Genomic DNA, 24,979 nt, shown 5'->3' with positions numbered 1-24,979 from the left:
TACCACCACAGTACGCTTCCTTCCAAGACGTATTTTCTAAGCAAGCTGCTGACGTACTTCCACCACACAAATCCTATGACTGTTCAATCAATTTAAAGCCTAATTCTGAGCTACCTAGGGAAAGAGTATATCCACTCTCCCTAGTTGAAACGGAAGCTATGTCAGCTTACATCCAGAAAAACTTGCAAAAGGGATTTATTAGACCCTCCAAATCTCCGATAGGAGCCGGATTCTTTTTCGTTGGCAAGAAGGATGGATCCCTTCACCCTTGCATTGACTACAGAGGCCTGAATGAGATCACCATCAAGGACCGGTATCCCTTACCGTTAATTTCAGAATTATTTGATTGGCTTCAGGGGGCGAAGATTTTCACAAAACTGGATCTAAAAGGGGCCTACAATCTTGTTTGGATCCGCCATGGAGACGAGTGGAAAACGACCTTTAATATTCGCGATGGCCACTTCGAATATTTGGTAATGCCTTTTGGCCTCTGTAATGCCCCGGCCGTATTTCAAAATATGATGAACGACATTCTGCGGGACCTTGTGTATCAATGTGTGGTCATTTATCTTGATGACATCCTCATTTTTTCCCGTGACATGCAAACCCACCAAGCAGATGTCATTACTGTTTTACAGTAGCTCCGGGATAACATTTGTATGCCAAGCTTGAGAAGTGTGCTTTTCACCAAGAGTCTGTTCCATTCCTTGGGTATATTGTGCCGAGTAAAGGATTTCAGATGGATCCCCAGAAAATGATAAGCATACAAGACTGGCCTCAACCTTCTGGTATCAAAGCCCTATGTCACTTTCTTGGTTTCACTAATTATTATTGTTCTTTTATCAAGGACTACTCTACCTTGACAGCTCCTCTCACAGCTATGACAAAGAAAGGAGCTAACCCCTCTGAATGGTTTCCAGAGGCCATTTCCACGTTCCAACTACTAAAGAAGACCTTCCTTCAGAATCCATGCTTACGCCACCCTGATCCTCACAAGTCATTCATCATTGAGGTGGATGCCTCAGACATCGGCGTAGGGGCTGTACCTAGCCAGCACAGCGATTCACTCATTCTACACCTTTACTCCTTCTTCTCAAGACACTTCACACCAGTGGAGAGGAACTAAGGCATCGGCGATAAAGAACTGCTTGCTCTCAAGCTAGCATTTGAAGAGTGGCGCCCCTGGTTAGAAGGTGCCCAACACCAGATAACAGTGTTCACTGACCACAAGAATTTGGAATATCTTAGGCACGCTCAAAGGCTCAATCATCGCCAAGCTAGATGGTCTCTGTTTTTCAACAGATTCAACTTCTTGCTCAAATATCATCCTGCTGAGAAAAATGTTCAGGCAGATGCCCTCTCCCGGTCCTTCACTCTGGATGATGTCCCTGATGAGCCACGTCACATCATTGACCCTGAGAAGTTAATTCTGGCCACTACCCATTCAGTTCCTGCAGGGAAGATGGTGTTCACCTGTCTCTAAAGAGGAAGCTTTTGAATTGGGCTCATGACTCTAAGTTAGCAGGCCACCCTGGACAAGCCCGTACCCTTGCTACTCTACGGCGATACTATTGGTGGCCGTCTATGAGGAAAAATGTGCAAGTGTACGTAAAGTCCTGCACCTCCTGTGCCAGGCAAAAACCTCCTGCTGGTCGACCTTGGGGCCTGCTCCAACCTTTACCCATTCCTGATGAGCCGAGGATACATATTGCAACCAATTTTGTAGTCGACCTTCCCCTTTCTAATGGTAACAATACGATATGGGTTACTGTGGATCAGTTCTCGAAGATTGCACACTTTGTTGCTCTTCCAGGACTGCCATTTGCTCTGGAGCTAGCCAAGCTCTTAGTTCGACACATTTTTTGTTTACATGGGGATGCCGAAACATATAGTATCAGACAGAGAAGTCCAGTTCACCGCCAAGTTCTGGAGGGCACTGTGTCAAAAATTTGATATCTCTGGATTTGACGTCTGCATACCACCTTCAATCCAATAGGCAAACAGAAAGAATGAACAGGACTCTTAAGCAATTCATTCACGCCTATGTCAACTCGAGGCAAAATGATTGGGCAGAGTTACTACCCTGAGCTGAATTTGCCTTGAATTCACATTCCACATCCACCACAGGATCCTCACCATTTCAGATTGTGTATGGTCACCAACCACTTCCACAACTCCCATTAACATTGATTGGTACATCTCCAGCTGCATAAGCTCTGGCTGACGAAATTCATCAACTCTGGATCCAAACCAAGGAGCTTCTTCATAAAGCTTGACAATGAGCAAAGAAATTCTATGATCTCCATCAAGCAGCTCCCCAATTTAAGCCAGGAGATAAGGTATGGCTCAGTACCAGATATATTCAACTCAAGCTACCCTCAGTTCGTTTCGCTCCATGATATATTGGGCCCTTCACCGTCCTTCGACGTTTGGGACCTTTGACTTACAGCTTGAGGTTACCACACTGAATGAAAATACATAATGCCTTTCATATTTCACTTCTGAAACCACTTATCCTATCCAAGTTTTCTCAGTAGACTCCTGATCCACAACCCCTTGATGCTGAAGATGACATCGCCTACAAGGTAGATGATATCCTGGATGTGCATAAAAAAGGGAAACACTGGGAGTACCTCATCTCCTGGGAGGGGTACAGATCAGAGGAGAACAGATGGGAGCCTGCTGCCAACATACTGGACACAGAGATGCTACATTGCTTCCACCTTGCTCATCCCAGGAAGCTGAAACCCCCTGGGAGTGGCCCTAAGAAGGGGGGTACTGTTGCGCCCGTCAGTTGCAGGTGGCTGTGACTTATGCTGCTCACCTCCCTTCTCTACACAGCTCCAAGTCTGGGCAGAATGGCAGCCTCCGCTTCCACATGCCAGCCATCATGGCGTGCCTGGGATGGCGTGGGCACTCCCGGTAGCCATCTTTCCTCCAGGGGTACTTAGGTACACACGCGCGCATGCGCGTGCCTGCCATCCTTTTAACTACGTCATGGTGGGAACCTCAGGGGCGTGCCCACCGCATGACTTCACCCGCTCACGATACTTAAACCCAGCTGACCATCTGAGCTACGAGTTAGCAAGGAATCTCGTTCTGCTACCTTGGGACTTCCTCACTGACTACTGGGTGACCTAGGTACCTGCTCCTCGGGGCCTTGCCGCACTTAGGGTTATCCGCTCCTCGGAGAGCCATCTCTCTCTCTTCTCATTTCAGTGAGTTCCTGCATCATTCTCATCTACTCCTGCTGATCCTGCTCCAGTCTTCAGAGGGGCTTTGCTACCTCTGCCTCTACCTTCCTAGTGTGATTACTCTACCTTTTTGGCACAGATTCTCGGGTTAGCCCGCTTGCGGACCACTACCGGATCCATCATGTCTTGTGCATTCTACCAGCGGCTTCCGGCCTACCCCACGCTGCGGACCACTACCGGGACAGCCAGCACAAGCAAGCCTAGATAAGGTATTCACCGGGACTCTCCATGCTGTGGAGGTCTACTAGACTGATCAGCTGATTCCAGCTTCGTCTGCTTGTTCTACAAGATTTGTTGCTGTACAATAAAGTTGTCTCTCTGTTGTATCTCTGCTGAGATCTTGCCTGTAGGGGTAAGGGCCCACAATGAAGGCAAAGACAGAATTTGAAAAGAAGCTTGCTATGGAAGCAAAAACTCATAATAAAATGTTTTCATATATATTCAAAGCAAAAAGCCTGCGAAGGAGTCAGTTGGACAATTAGATGACTGAGGGATAAAAGGAGAGTTAAGGGAGGAAAAGGCCATATTGGAGAGCTTGAATGAATTCTTTGCTCCACTTTTTGCTGAGGAAGATATAAGGCAGATACCATACAGAAGGGATATTTAAAGATGATGATTCAGAGGAATTGTAAAAAATCTCAGTGAAACTGGAAGATGTACTAGGGCAAGTTAACAAACTAGAGATTAGCAAATCACCTGGATCAGATGGTACACATCCCAGAATGCTAAAAGAACTGAAAAATGAAATTGCTGACCTACTGTTGGTAATCTGTAAACTCTCATTAAAATCAGCTATGATACCTGAAGATTAAAGGGTGGCTAATGTAACACCAATTATTAAAAAGGGCTCTGGGGTAATCCAGGACACTACAGATCACTGACCCTGATATCATTGCTGGTAAAAATGATGAAAGTATTCTAAAGAACAAAATTACTGAATGTGTAGATAGATATAGTTTAATGGGACAAAGTGAACATGAATTTAGCCAAGGGAAGTCTTACCTCACCAATTCTGCTACATTTTTTGAAAGTATGAATAAACATGCGGCTAAAGTTGATATAGTGTATCTGAATGTTCAGAAAATGTTTGATAAAGTACCTTATGAGAGACTCGGGAGGAAATTAAAACATCATGGGATAGAAAGAAATGCTCTGTTGTGTATTGAGAACTTGTTAAAAGATAGAAAACAAAGAGTACGGTTAATGGTCAATTTATTCAATAAAGAAAGGTAGAGTACCCAAGGGATCTATACTATGACTGCTGATTTTTAACTTATTCATAAATGACCTTCATATCAGAACAACTAAGGTGATCAAATTTGCTGATACAAAATTATTCAAAGTTTTTAAATCACAAAAGGAATATGAGAAACTTCAAGAGGACCTAGCAAGACTGGAAGACTGTGCATCCAAATGGCAGATGACATTTAATATGGACAAGTGCTAAGTGATGCATGTAGGAAAGAGCAACCCAAATTCTAGCTACACAAAGCAAGGTTCCACTTTGGGAGTTACCATCCAGGAATAGGATATAGGCATCATCATGGTTAATATGTTGAAATTCTCTGCTCAGTGTGCAAATATAAAGCAAATAGAATACTAGGAACTAGGGATGGGCATTTGGGAGAAACAAAATAGCAAATGAGACAAAATTTCCATTTTGTTTCAGATTGTTTTCAAAACAGAGCGAGTTAAATTCCGATGAAATTTTGTCAGAATCTCTTTTCATTTTGAAAACCTATTTAAAAAAAAAAAAAAAAAAGTGGCCGGTTAAGCCTAGGCCTAGACCTGAGGCTGGGGCCTCACCTAGGGAGTAGAAAAAGACCCAAAGCAAGAGTCCAGGCCTGCGCCAGAGTGTGACTCCGGTGCCTCAGCCTAGGCTTAGTTCTGAAGCTTGGGCTTCACCTAGCCTTAGGCTGTGGCCCAACGAATGGGCCATGTCCTATGCCCAAACACAATAACGGGGTCTTAGCCTAGGCTCTGATGCGATGCTGGAAATTAGGCTAAAACCCAAATAAAGGCCCAGGCTCAGGAAATTTCCTGACATCCCCATCCCATACTAAGCAAATCTGATGCTGTGTCCTGACCCGGTTGCCAGGTACTGAAACCAAGGCCTAGGCCTGGACAAAAGCTGTGTCTCAATGCCTGGTTCTCAGCCTAGGTCGGGGCCTCCGATGCCACGGCTTGGCCTGGAGACCAGGTCCTGATGCCTGGGACTTGGCCTAGGTCAAGGTCCAGCCCCAGACTTGATGTCACAGCCCAGCCCAGAGGCTGGATCCAGACCCTTGAGCCTCGGCCCAGGGTCAAGCACAGGCCTGGAGCCCTGGCCTCACAGCTCCTCTATCATCGTCTTTCTTCAAAAACTAACGCCATCCGCTGTGGTCATTGCTCCAGAGATAATGAACTCTGGTGCATCCACCCTTGCGGAGAGCATCGTTTTGATGTATAGCAGTTGAATAGCTTTAGCTGAGCTGCTTTCATTTTGTCAGACACTTAGACACACTTTGTTACTGTATGTCAACTGTCCAAAATCATTTCTTTTTTGTATGTTTTGCAAATTTCAGTTATATAGTGAACACATAGTGTAAGTAACATTTAATATGCACACTAATTCTTTCCATTTTTGTTCATTTAATTTTTGGGAAATATTTGTTAATTTTTTTTTCTGGGTTTTTATTTTTTCTTTTGTGTATTTTTCATTTTCAGCAAACAGTGTGCACTATTTGCTAGAGATGTGCTTCGGGTTGGTATATCGTGTCAGGCTTCGTTTCGGGGCCCCACGCGGGAATTTTGTTTTTCCCGCAGTTTGGGGTTTTTTTTTCTGGGGGCCCCGATTTTTGGGTAAGTGCGCATTAATGGGATTTAGTGTTCGCTAACTACCATTAGTGCATGCTAATTCCCCATTAGTGCGCGCTAACGGGAGTTAGCACACACTAAATCCCGTTAGTGAGCACTAACCCGAAAATGAATTTTTTCCGAATTTCGGAAAAAATTAAATCGTTTTTCGGTTCTCCCAAAGCATTCCAAATTAGGCAATTTGGTGAAATTGCATAATTCGGGAAAAACGATTACAAATCCCTACTATTTGCCAAAAGCTAAAAACATTTTACAAAAAAGTTAGTTTGAAATGAAACAAAATCTAGTTCATCTTGTTTTACACATTTGTTTCAAATGTATGTGCATCTCTATAAACATTCATTACATAGAAATACTCATAGGGGTATATTTTAAAAGAGAGCACACGTGCGTACTTTTGTTCGTGCATCAGGCGCGAACAAAAGTACGCTGGATTTTATAAGATACGCGCGTAGCCGCGCGTATCTTATAAAATCCGGGGTCAGCGCACGCAAGGGGGTGCACATTTGTGCAACTTGTGTGCGCCGAGCCCTATGCACGCTGCCCATTCCCTCCGAGGCTGTTCTGAAATCGGAGTGGCCTTGGAGGGAACTTTCCTTCCACCCCCCCGCACCTTCCTCTCCCTTCCCCTACCTAACCCACCCTCCCGGCCCTATCTATCCCTTCCCCCTACCTTTATCAGAAAAGTTACTACTGCCTCCGGGCAGTAGTAACTTACGCGTGCCGGCGCGGCAGGCCCCGACACAGGCCGCTGTGTCGGGGCACTCGGCCACACCCCAGACCGTCCACACGCCCCCAAACATGCCCCCGATCGAAAACCGCACCCCCCTGGCCATGTCCCCGACCGCCCCTTTTTGCAAGCCCCGGGACTTACGCACGTCCCGGGGCTTGCGCGAGCTGCCAAGCCTATGCAAAATAGGCTCGGCACGCACAGGCGGGTTTAAAAGGGTTACGCGCATACCTTATGCGCGTAACCCTTTTAAAATCCGGCCCATACTGTACACATGCTGTATATTACTAATGATTTTTAAAGTATGCCTATCTCACCTCTCACAGGTGCTCATGAGCCTGCCTCCCAGCCACTGGACTACTCCCCCTAACACCTTAAATTGCTCTATTCTGTTATTTGTGCATGTTATCTAAGCTGTATAACCTGCATTGTCTGACCTGCATTGTATAACCTGCATGGTACACTATTTACACCTCTTACCCTACCTAATCAGCTTTGTGCCCTTCCCTCAGTGCCCTTCTCTCAGTTTAACTCCTTGATACCTTAATCCCCGTCTTGTACTACCCTATATCCTCTCAGTTTCCTTTTTACCTACCCCCTCTCCCTCCCTCCTCCTTTGCCTACTCACCCACTATGACCACACAACACATCAACCGCATCCACCTCCCCCACAACAGACTCCCCCATTCCCATCCCCCCCGTCCCACCCCCCCCCTACAAATCCCTCCTCCCTATCCTCACTACCCCCCTCAACCAATTCCTTGGACTCACTACCCTCTCCATCATTCTGTTCAACGCCCAATCACTCTCCAAAAAAACCCCCATCCTAAATGACCTCCTCACTGACACCAAGCCAGACATCTGTGCCATCACGGAAACCTGGCTCAAAGAAACAGACATTGTCCTCCTGAACCAGCTACCTGCACAATCCTACGAATTCCTATCCATTCCAAGACCCACGAAAAGAGGAGGTGGCATCCTCCTAGCCTTCAAGAAACACCTTAATCTCAAACTCTCCCACACCACATCACCCTCCAAGCTAGAAATTGGCCTCTTCAAAGCCCCCTCACTGCAAATCTGTCTCATTTATGCCCCTCCTGGATCCATCGAACGGGACCCCTCCCCCTTAATTGAATTCTTATCTGCCAACATAAACATTGAAATCCCTTCCATCATACTAGGAGACTTCAACCTCCATGTCGATGCCACCCCCCTTACCCCTTCTTGTGAGGCATTCCTTACTGCACTCCAAGCTCTAGGCCTTAGACAAATTGTTGCCTCCCCCACGCACCAAGCTGGTCACTCCCTTGACCTTATATTCATCAACCACTGCTTCCTACCATCCCACCCCCCCACCTGCTCCCCTGTACCTTGGTCCGACCACTTCCTCATAAAAGCCCTCCTCCCCCTTAACTTCCCTACTACCCCCACTCCCTCAAACAACACCACCTTCACCTTCAGGAAACCCTGCTCTGGAGATGAACTGGCTCTTGCCATTTCCAACACATCCACTAGCCTTGACTGCTCCAGTCCAGAGACTGCCATCAAATCCTGGCTCAGCATGACTCTTGAAATTGCTGACAAACTATGCCCCATCTCCAGACGTAACATTACCCAACCCACAAAAAATCATCAACCCTGGTACACGACTGAACTAAGATCCCTAAAAAAATACCCTCAGGCAGCGTGAGAGAAACTGGCGTAAAGCCCCCTCACCCCAACTCGCCTCAAGTTTCAAAACTACCCTTCACCAATATAGAATAACCACCCTCAAAACAAAAAGAGACTACTTTTCAGCTAAGATCCACCAATACATGTACAACCCGAAAGCCCTTTTCAATTATGTTGCCAACCTCACCAAATCCTCTCAGCCCACTATCCCTGAGAATGATGCCTCCACTAAGAGCGAAGAAATCGCCCAGTATTTCCTCACAAAAATCACCAACATCCTCCGCAGATTTCAACACCCTTCTCCATCCACCTCCCCTTCCCCCTCCCTCCAACCTTCCCCCACTTCACCCACCCTCCAAACCCTTGACCTGACTTCCGCTAAAGAAGTGGAATCTATTCTCAGAAAACTCAAACCAGCTTCCCACCCTTCAGACACCATTCCCACAAAATCCCTCCTCTCCATCCCGAACACTATATCCAAACCCATCGCAGACATCATAAACTCCTCCCTCTCTTCAGGCTCTGTCCCAGATGCTCTTAAACAAGCTATTGTCAAGCCCCTCCTAAAAAAAACCAACACTAGACCCTAAAGACCCCGCTAACTTCCGCCCTATCTCTAACCTGCCCTTCCTATCCAAAATTATGGAAAAGATTGTAAACATCCAACTTACAGAATATCTAGAAAGCAACAACATTCTGCATCCAGCCCAATACGGCTTCCGTAAATACCTCAATACAGAAACCCTCCTGCTCTCCCTCACGGACCACTTACTCATAGGCATGGACCGAGGCAACTGTTACCTCCTCGCCCTACTCGACATCTCAGCTGCCTTTGATACCATCAACCATAACCTCCTCATCAACCGGCTATCCGAAATAGGCATCTCAGGCCTAGCCCTACTATGGTTTAAATCCTACTTATCTAACAGAAAGTTCTCCGTCAAGATAGGAAACGCCAACTCCACACTCTATCCCTTGTCTCAAGGTGTCCCACAAGGCTCCTCCCTCTCCTCCACCCTTTTCAACATTTATCTCACACCTCTATGTCAGCTCCTCACAGACCTCGGCCTCAAATTCTACCTCTATGCAGATGACGTTCAAATCGTCATTCCCATTCACAACTCTCTCTCAGATGCCCTTGCCTTCTGGAACACATGTCTTGCCAACATCAATGACTTCCTCACCAACATCCACCTCGCTCTAAACTCCTCCAAAACAGAGCTGCTCCTTATCTCTCCTCACCTCCCTCCCAAACCACCGATCTCCAACGATCCAGCTTTCAACGTCATAACACCCCAACCCACAGTAAGAGACCTTGGGGTTATCATAGATCAACAACTCAATCTCAAAAAACAGATCAACTCCATCCTCAAAGAAGGTTTCTTCAAGCTTCACATCCTGAAGAAACTCAGACCCCTCCTCCACTATCATGACTTCCGCACCGTCGTCCAAGCCACCCTTTCCTCAAAGCTGGACTACTGTAATGCCCTCTTCCTTGGCCTACCCTCCTCCACCACCAAGCCCTTACAAATGCTCCAGAATGCCATCGCCAGGGTCATCACCAACTCAAGGAAAGCTGATCACATTACCCCAATACTCAAAGAACTCCACTGGCTCCCCATCGCATCCCGAATTCTCTTCAAAATTCTAACCATAGTGCACAAGTCCATCCACTCGCACAATTCCAATTGGTTGGATGAACCCTTTCGTCCTATACGCACTGAACGACCTACTCGCACTGTCAACAAAGGCACCCTCTCCATTCCCCCTTTGAAAAAAGCCCACCTCTCCTCTACTAGGGACCGTGCACTATCCATTGCAGGCCCTAAACAATGGAACGCCCTCCCTACCACTCTCAGGCTAGAGCCATGTTACGCCAAGTTCAGAAAAAAACTTAAAACATGGCTCTTCCGACAAGCCTACCCTGATTAAGTACACCGACTTCCGCAAGTATCTTGCCTACGCCTTGTATATTCCTGTAAATAGTCCGTTGCAGTTTTTATTTATTGCTTTAATTCCTCCACCTCCTGCTCTTTGTATACTCCTCCTTGTTCGCCCTCCCTGTTCATTGTAATTTCTACCTTTAAAGTTACATTGTAAACCGGTATGATGTATGCATACTAATACCAGTATATAAAAGTTTTTAAATAAATAAATAAATAAAGTAGAGAAATGCACTGTAGTTGTGTATCTGACTAGAAAAGAGAGAAAGTAAAGTAGCAAAGATCTTTTTGTTTCTTCAAGTGTGACCTTGGACTTGTGTAAAATTTGTAAAGTATACTGTATAGTGGTGTGCTTTTTTTTACATTTAACTTTGTCATCTGTGATAAAAAAAAACAGTACCCATCCATTACTGGCCCAAGCACATTTAGGTATCTGCAAGCATTTGCTATATGTTAGTGACTGGCTGTGCAGCAGTGTGGCACTCTTTTCAACAAGAAAGTATATGACTGTTTGCTTTGTTTTCTCTGCCTACGTGTACATGTACTATGTGACAGTTTCCAGACTCTGTGTGTGTGTGTGTGTGTGTGTGTGTGTGTGTGTGTCTGTGTGTGTGAATGTAGAAAATAATATTTACACTAACACACTACTTATAAAAAGACTTATGGGTAGATTTTAAAAGGGCTGCACATGCACCCATAAACTGTGCACAAACAATGTAGGATATAAAATACTCTTCACAAACATGTATCTTCAGCTTTACATGCATATCTTACAAGTGGTCAGGAGGAGGGAGAGAGAGAGAAATACAGACTCTTCATAAGCTCAGCTTGACACTCAATATATGGACCATTGTAAGACGGCTCTTTGATTTGGGGTGAGTTTTCAGGAGGTGGAGTGGGGTTAGGGGAGGTGGTAGTACAGACACATTGGGGTAGATTTTATAATTTTGTGCGAGCACCAGGCGCAAACAAAAGTACGCTGGATTTTATAAGATACGCGCGGCTACGCGCGTATCTTATAAAATCCGGGGTCGGGGCGCAAAAGGGGTGCACATTTGTGCAACCTGCACGCGCTGAGTCCAGCGCGCGCTGCCTGTTCCCTCCGAGGCCGCTCCGATTTCGGAGCGGCCTTGGAGGGAACTTTCCTTCGCCCTCCCCCCCACCTACCCCTCCCTTCCCCTACCTAACCCACCCCCCCGGCCCTATCTAAACCCCCCCCCCCTTACCTTTGTTGCACGATTTACGCCTGCTAAAAGCAGACGTAAATCTGCGCGCGCCAGCAGGCTGCTGGCGCGCCATCACCCGACCCGGGGGCTGGTCCGGAGGCCTCGACCACGCCCCCGGGCCCGCCCCTGCAACGCCGCGTCACGCCCCCAAAATGCCGCGTCATTTTAGGACCCGCCCCAGACACGCCCCTTTTACAAAGCCCCGGGACTTACGCACGTCCCGGGGCTCTGCGTGCGCCGGTGGCCTATGCAAAATAGGCGCGCCGGTGCGCGCAGGGCATTTAAAATCCGGCCCATTCTGAGGTATTCATTGTAAAATTGACATCATAACAAGAAGAGTTGATTTGTACACTGCAGTCTCTGCTAGCTGCATTGAATAAATCAACTTTATAAGGTCGAAAATTCTTTAATAATGTCAATTTTACAATGAATACCTCTGAAGGTGTCTGTAACACCACCACCCCTAACCCCAATCCACCTCCCGAAAACTCACCCCGAATCAAAGAGCCCATTACAATGGTGCATATATTGAGTATCAAGCTGAGCCTTATGAAGAGTCTATATTGCACTCTCTCTCTCTCTCTGTTCCCCCCCCCCCCCCAACCCGATGCCCACTGAATGCCTACTGAGGAGCTGCAGCAAAGTTATATGCGTAACATACGAGTTTTGGCTGAGGAAAATTAGGAGTTATGCGCATCAGTGCTGGCCCTGCCTATGAACACCCTACCCCTTTTCTGCTAATTTATCTGTGCCCTTCCCAGCTATTTAAAATTAATGTAGCTCCTGCGCCTCCCACTTACGTGCATACGTGGCCGTTTTTGCGCACGCAAGGCTTTTAAAATCTACCTCAAACCCCTCTCCTAGTGACTATGCCAAATTTCCATCATGCCACAGGCAATAGGAGGAAAATGCTGAGGTAATGGCAGAGGGAGAGAAATGCATCCCAAAGTGAATATCCCAGAACATGGGATATCCACTGCGATATCCACTTCCAAGCTAAAGAGAGATTTTTTTTTTCTCAAGGAGAAGCTGCAGGCATATGAAGCGTCAAGCAAGCAGAAAGTAAGATTGGAAGAGCACATGCTGCCTGCTGCACTGTTACCTCTATTCCTAAGCTGCAGAGACAGTGGAGGTGCAAGGGCAAAGCCAACAGTACTAAGACTGGAGCAGCTAGAATCAGCACAGGACTCCTTTATGATGGTTCCTGAACAATAACTGCAGAGAATCCTGAAAGAAAGTATTATTTTAGAGGAATCAAGCCATGGGTTCTCTGAATCAGAGGAGATATTTACTTATTTGTTTGACATTTCTTATATTCCACAAACTCCACAATGTTCAGCATGGGTAACAGTATAACATTCACTATCAATAAGTGCAAACATTACATACAATACTTATATCATATAAAATAACATTTTCCAAAAATATTAGATCTACTAAAGTAAATATTTGTATAAGCTTTTGAAGGAGCTTGATAGTAACAGCCTTTTCACCTGTTTGTGAAACTTTAAATAATCAGATTCTGCATGAATATAATCTGGAAAAGGCATTTCATAATAATGACACAGAGAAAGCCTTCTTTCCTGTATCTTGTAAATTTATCTTTTATACTGAGGGCACCTCATACAATTTTGCAGTAGCAGAACATAAAGTTCCAATCAGTACATAAGACTTCAGCATCACAAAAAGAAATTAATTACCTTCATTATAACTACTTTTATGTACCAAAACATACTTTTAAAATAAAATTTGCTGTGATATAGGTAGACAATACAACTGCTTAAGCATCAGAGTAATGATACTCTCCTACCAGATCCAGATGTAATTTTTGTTGAAAAAGCTGCAGTGCTCTAATTGATATTTTTAGATGCCTCTGTGGTACCTGGGTGCAGCTACGGCATGGGAAACTAGGGATGTGAATCGTGTCCTCGATCGTCTTAACGATCGATTTCGGCTGGGAGGGGGAGGGAATCGTATTGTTGCCGTTTGGGGGGGTAAAATATCGTGAAAAATCGTGAAAAATCTAAAAATCGCAAAACCGGCACATTAAAACCCCCTAAAACCCACCCCCGACCCTTTAAATTAAATCCCCCACCCTCCCGAACCCCCCCCAAATGACTTAAATAACCTGCGGGTCCAGCGGCGGTCCGGAACGGCAGCGGTCCGGAACGGGCTCCTGCTCCTGAATCTTGTTGTCTTCAGCCGGCGCCATTTTCCAAAATGGCGCCGAAAAATGGCGGCGGCCATAGACGAACACGATTGGACGGCAGGAGGTCCTTCCGGACCCCCGCTGGACTTTTGGCAAGTCTCGTGGGGGTCAGGAGGCCCCCCACAAGCTGGCCAAAAGTTCCTGGAGGTCCAGCGGGGGTCAGGGAGCGATTTCCCGCCGCAAATCGTTTTCGTACGGAAAATGGCGCCGGCAGGAGATCGACTGCAGGAGGTCGTTCAGCGAGGGTTCCGGCGCCTCGCTGAACAACCTCCTGCAGTCGATCTCCTGCCGGCGCCATTTTCCGTACGAAAACGATTCGCGGCGGGAAATCGCTCCCTGACCTCCACTGGACCTCCAGGAACTTTTGGCCAGCTTGTGGGGGGCCTCCTGACCCCCACGAGACTTGCCAAAAGTCCAGCGGGGGTCCGGAAGGACCTCCTGCCGTCCAATCGTGTTCGTCTATGGCCGCCGCCATTTTTCGGCGCCATTTTGGAAAATGGCGCCGGCTGAAGACAACAAGATTCAGGAGCAGGAGCCCGTTCCGGACCGCTGCCGATCCGGACCGCCGCTGGACCCGCAGGTTATTTAAGTCATTTGGGGGGGGTTCGGGAGGGTGGGGGATTTAATTTAAAGGGTCGGGGGTGGGTTTTAGGGGGTTTTAGTGTGCCGGCTCACGATTCTAACGATTTATAACGATAAATCGTTAGAATCTCTATTGTATTGTGTTCCATAACGGTTTAAGACGATATTAAAATTATCGGACGATAATTTTAATCGTCCTAAAACGATTCACATCCCTATGGGAAACAGCCAGAAGGAAAGAACGAGGCAGGCAAGCTGTTTCCACACAGAAATATTATGTACAACAACAGAAAGGTACAGAACAAAATGCTGCCTACCTTTGTAGACCTTGGCAATTCAAAGTCCTTAAACATCAGTGGTATGTCTGTGTGACGGCTTCCTGCCTTGCCCCTGGGGCCTCCTCATCCTTTCTGGGTCCTGCCTTCTTATCCAGTGCTGAAAGGAACTGTCCTGGGTCCAGAATCCCTTGTTGGGTTGGCTATTAAGGAGAACTGGGTCAGATAGCTGGGGCCGGTCCTTTAAGGTGTTCCGAGTGATTTTCTTACATAATTTCTCACAGCCCCGAAATACACTATGTTATAATAATCCATAGCTGATAAGATTAATGCCTGCACCACTACCCTAAAATCTAAAATTACATTAAAATTCCTTAAAATGTTTTATCAGTCACAATTTTTAAAAGGCAACTCTAGCCACTGCCTTTACCTGTGAATTAAAAGTATGGTTCAAATCTTAAAAGAACCCACATCTCTAACTTCTGTCTTTAGAGGAAGCTTCAAGTTTTCAGACTCAACATTTATGATGTCACCCGGTGAGGATGTCCTTCCTAACCATAATACCTCGGTCTGTTGAAGGGTAAGGGACCATCCCATTCTCTAACATCCACTGCTTAATAGGGCTGAAACATTTATGTAGTTCTTCTAAAGGCGTCATTCCATCATCAGTACAAGGGAGGACAAACTGTATGTCACTTGCATATTTATAAAATTTCACAATGGGAGCCAATGTAGTTGAGCATAGTGGCAGGAGGCACGCATTGAAAAGAATGGGCAACAAGGTGGAGCTTTGTGGAACCCCCAACATTCTTCATTGGGGCATTTCATTTCCCTGATTTATTTGTTGACATGTATTATGAAGAAAAGAGATAAACCAGCCTCTACAAACCCATTTATTCCAAATGATTGCAGCCACAACAATAATAAATCATATGGAATAGTATCAAGAGCTGCACTTATATCCAGCATTACAAAAAGTGCAATTTTTGCATGATCTATCAAACACTGAATACCATTTGTCGATGAAATTAATGATGTCTCCTTCCCATGCTGTTTCCTAAATCCAAACTGCTAGTCATTAAGAATCTTATGCTCATCAAGAGATTCTTTCAACTGAATCAGTACCCATTTTTCTAAAATAGGAAACAGAAGAACTAGTAGCTGAGGAGAACTTGGGGTCTAGTTATTATAGTGCAGTCTTCCACTAAGCAGCCAGAGGAGGCAGAAAGCATTAGCAACACTGCTGGAACAAAGAGACCCCACCCCCACCCCCAGGAAGAGGAGGTATTCGAAGGCTTGAGTGATGCCTCTGGCCTTTTGCCTCTCAGTCCACCCTCAAACCCAGTCCCATCAGCAGCAACCCCGAAATCTGCAATCCCGTAAGAAAGCCGAGGTGTAAGGCATTTCAGAGCAACATTATGCAGAGTGAATTCAGTATTGCAGGTTCATCAGTAGGGGCAAATTACTAGGGCATCTTACAAACAAAGGCATGCTGCATGGCCTCAAAAGAGCACACCTATTAGGATACTCTTCAGAGGAGGGCACCAGTATTAGCCTGCAGACCCTGCTTGCCTGTCAAAAAATAGCAGCAGCAGCAGCAGGAAAGTGCTAGAACAGGGGAGGTTAGTCTCCTAAACCGACCCCCAGCCTCTTCCTCCATTGAAAATGACAGTTAATCAACACCTATCCCAAAATTAGCAGCAAACTATTAGGGAGCACATGGAGTGTCATAGACTTACTGAAGTGCCTCTCTTCTGTCTAGAAAAAGTATTTTGTGTACTTGATAGAACACCCCTCAATGTCCAGCAGGGGTGTCCAGACATCAGGGTCTCAGACCGGGCTGAAGAGCCCCTATGCTGTCCAGATAAAGCTCTGTGCATTGGGTACAGTGCACTTCCATGGCCAACAGAGGGGTCCAAACACTGGGGTCTCACACCTGGCTGAAGTGCTACTCTTCGGTCAGAAAAAGCTCCATATACCAGGAAGAGCACCTCTCCATGGCCAGGAGAGGTATCCAGACATCCTAAGGATATGTATGGTATCATAATGCATATAGTTAATAAATCATTATTGAAAGGTTTTGTATCTGCTAATAAGGTGATAATATGTGCAATCAAGAAATATGTCAATTTGCCAAGGTCTGATTTGACAAATTCTTAACCCATTTCTACTTTGTCTACAATCTCTAAATTTTTAGAAAAATGGTATCAATACAATTTATCAGAATGTGAAGGATAATAAATTATTTGATTTTTATCAAATGGGTTTTTGTTGAAATTGTAGTATAGAAACTTTGCTGGTCTGGTTGTTCGACCATTTGTTGCATGAGATAGATAAGGATCAGCCTATGTTGCTAATCCAGCTTGGTATTGTAGCTGCTTTCAATTTTGTGGACAGCAAACTTTTAATTGATCAGTTAAAAGTTATGGGGCTTGCTTCTTCAGTTTTGTCATGGTTCTGATTCTTTTTATTGAATCATAAACAGTAAATTATAGTTGGAAATTCTTGCTTTTCATGGCAAAATAGTTGTTTGGATGTTCCTCAAAGCTCCTTCTTATTAATACTATTTAACATATTTACAGTGACTTGGAAACTTGTTTTTAATTTTGAATGTTGTGTATCATTAACATAGGGACTCGAGACAAGCAGTCCACTCTTGTTGTACCCCCCCAACCCACCCCCCTACCCTCTCTCCCTGTACAAAATACAAATACAAGCATATGGCATTAAAATAAGGCCGCAGTTTATTAAAACACAACATGAGCTTTAAACTTATACATTTATTTTATTTATTTATTTAATGTCTCTTATATACCGATGTCCGTTTGCACATCGCATCGGTTCACAGTAAAACATGAACTTTATGGGCGAAGCCCTTACAAGGAACAGATAAATACAGTTAACTTTAGGGCATAGCCCTTAACAAAAACCAAGGAAGAAATACATTGGAGGGGGGTATTGATTTACATACTATAACCTATATATATGTATATATATATATATATATATATATATATATACATATATATTATTATGGTCTACATAACACCAAAAGTTAATCCACCCCCACCTCCTTCATGCCCCTCTTCGCTTACCACCTCGTCCCAATGGTAAGCCTACTTCAGCCACCCCCCCCCCCCTTTCACTTTCCCTGCCATGGCACCAGCGAGGGTAAGCTTGCGGCCTGAGCATCGGCCCCCCTCCCCCCCTTGCTCTTTAGGCCTTCCCGTGTAGCAGCCCCAAGCTACACGAGCATTTCCCTCCCCCCTCCAATGTCCTTCATAAATCAAAACAATACATTACAACTTATGGATTGGGTTTTCCACCACAAACAAAGGCAAACTAGTTTGCCTTTGTTCCCCCACTGTGGCCAATTTCTATATTATTTGTAGCTTGAATCCTTCCTCCAGGGCATTATTAAATAAATCCATGCCAATGTCCGAAAAATTTATTTATTTATTTATGTATTTAAACCTTTTATATACCGGCATTAGTGTGCAAACATCATACCGGTTTACATTACAACTGAAAGATTGAAAATACAAAGAACAGGGGTGGGGGAACCAAAATACACAAAATACACAAAATGAACGCCATCCCCCAAAAATAAACCCCCTGCCCCTAATATCTCCCAAGACCAATTGTGTCTGACCCAAAAAACACCCTGTTGAACTAAGCATTTACCTATTTGCCTGTTCAATTTCTTAACACCGTTATGCCATAAGGGTTCGTCGCGATGTTTAATCCGAATTATAACGTCAGACCAACCTATTTTCGTATCCGGCAGACAATTGATAATAGTTGCCAAATCTTTGCGCATAATTCTCACGAGTTCCCTACAAGTTAACTTTCCTATGTCGTTCCCTCCCAAGTGAATAATAATCAACTTAGGAATACTCCATGTTTGAATTTTACCCTGGAGAAAAGCAAGCAACTTGCCCCATCGCATTCCCTCTTTGCCGAACCAGCGCACGGTCCACCGGTTAGTGTTCAAATTCAAGTTTTCACCATAAGGCTTCTTCACAGCTCTCCACTGTGCCCGATGAATGAAAGAATGACCCTCGACCCAGGCACATTCTCGATTAGACGCCGTCCCTTCCATGTCTGCAAAACAAAACATTGAATTAACCAAAATACACAAAATCCCTTTCTTCCTTTCTTGTCAACAGATTACTTGCGCACGTATGACCGAAAAGCATCGGACTTCCAACGGCCTAGTGCCTGAATTTGATGCGCAGACCACCCCAACTCAGCTGCTGTTGTCGCCGCTCCAATCCTAAATGAATGAGGTGAGTACTTCCTTACGTCCCACCCTAAATGTTCAACTGCACGTTGTAACACACGAGAAAATTGGTAAATGGTTAAAGGTAAACCATCTTTTTTTTTTTTTTAATGAACTTTTCATAATTTTACAGGATACAGTAAGAGAGTATACAAGAGGATATTGCAATCGTTTCTTATTAACCAACAACCAAGGATTCAACAAATTCCTTCTTTATACTAATACCTAAACATAAGGAAAAAACTCTGAGACATTACAGGTATTTCACTTAGAGCAGACATTTAGGTAATCATAGAAACAACCTAGTTATCTTGTTATCTTCTAATTTTCTTTTTCCCAAACCTATGGGGTTCTCAAGAGTGGGAGTCCAGATATAATCTCAACTGTTCCGGGTAGTTAAAAACATACCTAGTGTTCTGATATAAAATCAGACAACGACAAGGAAACTTAAGTGTAAACTTAGCCCCTCTTCCAAGAACTTCAGCCCTCATCGAAATAAACTTCCTTCGTCGAAGTTGAGTACTCTAGGCTAAGTCAGGGAATATTCTTATATTTTCACCATAGAAGTTTTGTTTTTGATTTCGGAAATACATCTTCAATACTGAGTCTCTTTCCATCAAAAACGCAAATTGCACAATCAAAGTAGCCCTAGATTTTATATTGAGTTCAAATGATTTCTCCAATATATCTGTTAAATCTAAATTTATCTCAGATTGTTCTTCCAGCTGCTGTTTCTCTTTTCCCTTTAAGGGGAGATAGTATATTCTTGAGATAGCCGGGATCGCAGACTCTGAAAACTTCAATATATTAATTAAATAGCTTCTAAACAGATCAATTGGAGAAATCAAATGGATCTTTAGGAAATTTAAAACCCTAAGTGTAAGATTCCTAATTTGATTCTCCAAAGATTCTATTTTATCCATACATATTTTATCAGATCTAATCAAATTAGATTGCATTTTCTCATTTTCCACAATCTTCCCTTCTATGATATTCACAGTTTCTTCCAGTTTCCCCACCTTTTGATTAATTACCCCATTTTGCTGTAATACATCCTGTATTTTTTCAGATAAATTATTAATAGATTTTTGCATTAAGATTATCACATTTCCTATCTCTTCTAAAGAAAATTTCTTTGAGGATAAAGACGTTACCTCTTTTGACATTATTATCTGAACACCTTCATCTCTCTTCCCCATAGTAGCCATCCCAACCTGGTTAGTAAATGTTACTTCTCCTGGTTCTCTGGAACCCACTCTTATGGGGCTCCCCAAGGATGCAGATATACTATCTGCCCCTCTCTGAGTACCAGGAGTTGCAACTAGTAATAATTGTTCTTGAAAATTGCCCTCATCCTTACCCAATAGTGGGGCAGGTTTTGCTGGGGCTCCGGGGCTCAAAGATGTTTCAAATGTCCTGGGGCTCACCTCCTGCTCCAAGGTGATATCCCCTGCAACTCCTCCCGAAGCTAAAGATGACATTCTTATGAAACAGTCTTCGATCCTCGGTTGACTCATACTTGCAATAGGCGTTGACAATATCTCTTTAACACGTGCCTTCCTTTTTGTATGTGGCATACTCATAAAAAACCAATAGAAAACTATTAACTAATATGGAAAGGCAGTTCCAAGGAAGGAGACTGATCACAGAAGGATAACCAATAACAGTCAAACCTGTAGTGTCTCTATGGCCGCAGGAAATATCAAAACTTACACTTTCACTATAAATCCAAGTAATTATATACCTCTTAATTCTCCTCCGTGCTTCTCCGGGCTAAGCCACGCGCCAAGGTAATGTTCAGCGGCAGTGTTACAGACACAGCCGTGCCTCTTTTGTAGTCCCCAACTCCTCCCCCTGACCAGCCAGCCAGGGACCAGGGCAGAGAAGAAACGTGCACAGCTCACCGGCAGGAAGTGAAGGCAATGTTCAGCAGCCAAGGTAAACCATCTTGATGTACCAAAAATCGCTCCCCGATTTTGGGTCTTACCCTTACAAACGCTTGAGCATTCCTTACAGGGCACGCAAGCTCATTACGAGCACATATCAAAGAAATCCAAGACCCTCTTCCTTTTTGATCCGTCTTGGACTTCCTAATGCGCATCGTCACTCGATGCTCGAAAACTCGCACGTCCTGAGCCAACAAACCTGACCTGTCTTTGCACGCCGAAGATCTGGCGACCAGTTCGCTGATCCTAAAGGTTCCAAAAAATGCCAAAGAAAATGCTAATCTGAACAGCGATATCTCATATTCCGACAGACAAACTACTGTCAATTGCTTAACTAAGTTCAACAAGTCAGTATAACGTATCGGCTTACATTTAACAGGCAATGCCGCATGCCCTCGGTTCCACCCTTCTAATATCTTCCTAACTATAAAACTGCCAGTTGGATTTCTCCAACCCTGAAGTTTTTGAAAAAAACGTGAATCCCGCTAAATGACCTCGGACCAATGTTAATGAATAACCTGCCCCTTTTGCCCACAAAATAAACTGAATTATATCACCTTCCTGCACCTCCCCCCTTTCCATCCCAAAGATATATAAAAAATCCAAGACACCATTCCTCTGCCCGCCATGTACGATTTCTATGTCGCCGGTGCCAAGGATTGCCGTCTCATCGTGCCAAGTTGCCAAAGATATTCTGGGAAATTTTCCACCTGCAAACTCGCCTGAGGTGCTTCTGCCCTGAAGACGTCCCACTTGAAACGAGAAAGAGCATCAGCTATCAGGTTCAAGTTCCCTGAACCTAATAGCTGAACCTGAAAAAAAAAAAATGGCCGGTTCCATCTTGTGCTCCTACCATGTGACAAGGGCTGACCAATGGCACCGGTAGCCCCTGTGACATAGAAGGTCAAAGGCTATTGGTGCCATTTTGAATACCGGCAGCCGAGAGTGTGAGTACAGGAGATGGCTCCCGGACCCCCCGCTGGACCACCAGGGAGTTTTGGTAAGTCTTGGGGGGGGCAGGAGGGTGGGGGGTTGTACTTAATTAAATTTTAGCTGGGAAACAAATAAGAATTAACGCATGTATATATCGGGGGCCCCCCTTGCCGAATGCAATGTATCTGCCCCCCCGACGAATACAAATCCCGAATGCAACGTATGGCGTCCCTCTGCACATCCCTAGACAGTAGTGTATATGAAGGTTTGCAAATTAATGCTGGTTCCTCATGCTAGTAATAGTTGAGTTGTTGCTAGCAGATTTTGGTGAAACTCATGAAGGCACATAATGTTAGATTTTTAAAATAAAGTTAAGGAGCATGTGTTAGACAAGCCTTCTTGATATGCACACAGTTATCAGCATTAGAAATTTAAACGGAATTGGATGTTTTTCCACCCACCAGTTCTCTAAGCTCTCTTTTCTGATACTGAATTAATAACTTTTAAATACTGTATTTTCAAAACAGTTACATGAGAGCATCCAGCACTCCTTTTTAAAAGTGAATCTTTTCATGAACACATTATACAGTACATTCCTAAACCTACAGCAAGGTCCTGCTAGTTTGGAAGACAGGCTTTTTTGAATGGAAAGAACGTGGGTGAGAAAATTAGTACTATGGGCTTGCTGAGAGCTTAATGCACACTGTTCAATCTGTCACATTACCCTTGGAAAAAGCAAATGTAATAAGAGACTAAAGGTGGGAGAGTTCAATGTGAAGCTTGATGTAAGTGGGTGAGCCAATACATTCACATGCACACTAAAAAGCTCTCAACAGTAACGAGTGCATTAAGAACAAAACAGAACTGTAAAATTAAATCCAAATCTAGCAACTGCCATCCCCAAATCATGGAAAAATATAGCTAGAAGTGACTTCAAGAGGTCAACAAGTCTAGAGGGATGTGCCTGGTCACTTTGGCTTTCATCATATTCACAATAGGATCAATTTTCAAAAACTTTATATAGCTAATATCAACTTTTAACCACATAAATCTTACCAGTTAAAAATCCCCCTACCCAGCTAAAATCTGTTTCCACAAAATAGCTTTGTGCACAGATTTAGCCAGACAAAAAAGGAGTTGAACCTGGGTGTGCCCAGAATGGGCTTTTTTTTAAATTTAGCTAGTTAGTGGGATATTCAGCTATAGCCAGATAAATCTGTCAACCTAAGTTCAAACAAATGACTCCCCTAAATGTTCAAACAAATGACTCCCCTAAATGTAACATGTTTGTGCGGTTAAATGTAAATGAATATTTCAGCCACAGCTTTAGCTGGTTACCTGTGGATGAATTTCTAGGCAAAGTTAATCAGTTGAAATGAATTGGTAAACTTTGTTACACAGAGGCTCTTTGAAAATCTACCCTAATGAATATGCATGAAATATATACGCATAAAATGGAAGCAGTAAATACAAAATATGCCTCATGTATATTCATTGTGGGTATCCAGGTGCCATCCACTGTGCTTACTTCATCCCAGAATGATGTTTTCCTAATTTTCTTTTAAAAAGCTTTGATGATGGCAATTCTATCTTCTTCTAGATAATTTGTTGAAATGCATAATTATGCTTATAGTTAGAAAGTCCTTCCTAAATTCTACCCTATATCTGCTTTGCTTTGTACTTGAAAATTGCTGCCAAGTCATCCCTCAGTCTTCTATTCCTTACCCTGTCCTAGACTTTACCTATTAGGGATGTGCATTCATTTGAAACAAATAAGGAATCCAAACTGAAAAGCCTTTTGTTAGTTTGGTTCATTTTAAAGAAAGTAAATCCCTGGAGGTGCTAAAATAAATCCTGAAAATTTGGGATTATTGAGTTTGAAATTTCTGAATAGTGCAGCTATTTTCCAAAAGAATAAAACCTGAAGAAATGAAAAATGACCCACCTCAACAAAATAAATTTCAGTTGGAACTGTTTCATCAATGAAACTAAATGAACCAAACTAAAAATTTGTGGCCTGCATACCCTTAAGATATAGCCAGTCAAGTTTTCTGGATTGCCACGATGAATATACATGAGATAGATTTACATGCATGACAGACCCAGTACATAAGAACATAAGAACATGCCGTACTGAGTCAGACGAAGGGTCCATCAAGCCCAGCATCCTGTTTCCAACAGTGGCCATCCAGGCCACAAGAACGTGGCAAGTACCCAAAAACTAAGTCTATTCCATGTTACCGTTGCTAGTAATAGCGGTGGTTATTATCTAAGACAACTTAATTAATAGCAGGTAATGGACTTCTCCTCCAAGAACATATCCAATCCTTTTTTAAACACAGCTATACTAACTGCACTAACCACATCTTCTGGCAACAAATTCCAGAGTTTAATTGTGCGCTGAGTGAAAAAGAACTTTCTCCGATTAGGTTTAAATGTGCCACATGCTAACTTCATGGAGTGCCCCCTAGTCTTTCTATTATCCGAAAGAGTAAAAAACCAATTCGCATCTACCCGTTCTAGATCTCTCATGATTTTAAACACCTCTATCATATCCCCCCCTCAGCCGTCTCTTCTCCAAGCTGAAAAGTCCTAACCTCTTTAGTCTTTCCTTATAGGGGAGCTGTTCCATTCCCCTTATCATTTTGGTCGCCCTTCTCTGTACCTTCTCCATCATAATTATATCCTTTTTGAGATGCGGCGACCAGAATTGTACACAGTTTTCAAGGTGCGGTCTCACCATGGAGAGATACAGAGGCATTATGACATTTTCCGTTTTATTCACCATTCCCTTTCTAATAATTCCCAACATTCTGTTTGCTTTTTTGACTGCCACAGCACACTGAACCGACGATTTCAATGTGTTATCCACTATGACACCTAGATCTCTTTCTTGGGTAGTAGCACCTAATATGGAACCTAACATTGTGTAACTGTAGCATGGGTTATTTTTCCCTATATGCATCACCTTGCACTTGTCCACCTTAAATTTCATCTGCCATTTTGATGCCCAATTTTCCAGCCTCACAAGGTCTTCCTGCAATTTATCACAATCTGCTTGTGATTTAACCT

Source organism: Rhinatrema bivittatum, chromosome 2 (assembly GCF_901001135.1).
Source record: "Rhinatrema bivittatum chromosome 2, aRhiBiv1.1, whole genome shotgun sequence".
NCBI lineage: Eukaryota > Metazoa > Chordata > Amphibia > Gymnophiona > Rhinatrematidae > Rhinatrema > Rhinatrema bivittatum.
Note: the sequence above shows the minus strand (reverse complement) of the source record.